The following is a 1,396-nucleotide window of genomic DNA, read 5'->3' as shown; positions in this document are numbered from 1 at the left end:
AGGTGTCAATAGTAACATGAACAAATTTTTGTTTACCAAATTCAGGAATATGGGTAACATCCATTTGCCGTATATCGTTTGGCAACAATCCTCGAGGATTAACTCCATAGTGGTGGACGCTAAAAAAATTGAGGACATGTTTGACATTGCTTAACAATCTGTCTGGCAGCTTCTCGAGTAATGCCAAATTGAAGTCTTAAGCTATTGCTGTTTTGATGGTGTAAGCTGTGGGAAGTTTTTGCCATTTGTTCCAGTGAAGGAAATATCATACGTGTAGCTTTATCAGCCAAAGCATTGCCTCGTGCTAAAGGTCCAGGAAGTCCAGAGTGAGCATGAATATGACCAAAATAGCATTTATTAACTCTGGAGCAAATTAAATGTTGTATATCACGAAAAAGAGTTTGGATAGTAGAATTCAGGGTACCAATAAATGGAACAGTCTCAATAGTGTTTAAGGCTCTTATGATATATTGACTGTCAGAATATAAATTAAATGGAGCAGAAATTTGTAATTAAGCCTGAAAAACGGCAAATAGTTCTACTTCTTGAGCAGACTTATAATTAGTATGCCAGGTGGTAGTATTGTCCTGTATAATCAAACTAGCTATTCCATTAGAAGAGCAATCAGTAAATACAGTTAGGGCGTCGGCAAGGGGCTGAGAAACAACAATTTTTGGGAACAGAAATTGGTGATAATGAGCAAATTGCAAAATTTTATCTGAGGGATAATGATTATCAAGCTGTCCACTAAAACCAGCTAAGGCAATAACCCAATTGTCGCTAAACTGAAACAGCCAGTCCTGCTGAATTTTAGAAAATGGAACACATATAAAATGTGGGTCTCTTCCTAGATATACAGTGGATTCTGACCGCCCAAGAGCTATTAGGGCAGCAACCAAATCATAATAGGGGGTTAATACCCGAGAGGGAGAGGGAGGCAAGTGAAGCCATCTTAAAGGCAATCCTTGGAATAAGACTGCTGTAGGAGCATGTTTAGTAGGAAGAATATATAAACCCCATTCTTGAGTATAGTCACAATAAGTAGCTTGTTGTTTAGACAGGGCCTGTTCAACTTTATCTAAGGCTTGCCTTCCCTCCAGAGTCAGAGTTCGGGGGGAAGTTGGATCAGGATCACCCTTCAGAATATCAAAAAGAGGCTTCATTTCCCCTGTAGTTAGCTTCAAGTAAGGTCTTATCCAATTAATATCTCCTAACAGTTTTTGGAAATCATTCAAGGTAACCAAATTATCTTTACGAATTTCTATCTTCTGAGCTCGAAACCATTCTTTTTCCAGAAAAAACTCCAAATAAGAATAGGGGGGGAAGTGTTGCACCTTTTCTGTTGCAATAATCAAACCATAATCCTGTAATGCAGTTTGCATATAAGCGAATGTTC

The 1,396-nt window shown here is 38.3% G+C and overlaps 1 pseudogene; it reads right to left on the bottom strand.

The window, feature by feature from the left end:
* Window position 1: 1 nt before the first annotated feature.
* Window positions 2–1,382, bottom strand: LOC105001077 (annotated as a pseudogene).
* Window positions 1,383–1,396: the final 14 nt, after the last annotated feature.

The sequence above is a fragment of the Bison bison genome, unplaced genomic scaffold (assembly GCF_000754665.1).
Source record: "Bison bison bison isolate TAMUID 2011002044 unplaced genomic scaffold, Bison_UMD1.0 scf7180017864378, whole genome shotgun sequence".
Lineage (NCBI taxonomy): Eukaryota > Metazoa > Chordata > Mammalia > Artiodactyla > Bovidae > Bison > Bison bison.
This window is presented reverse-complemented; position numbering and strand designations above follow the sequence as displayed.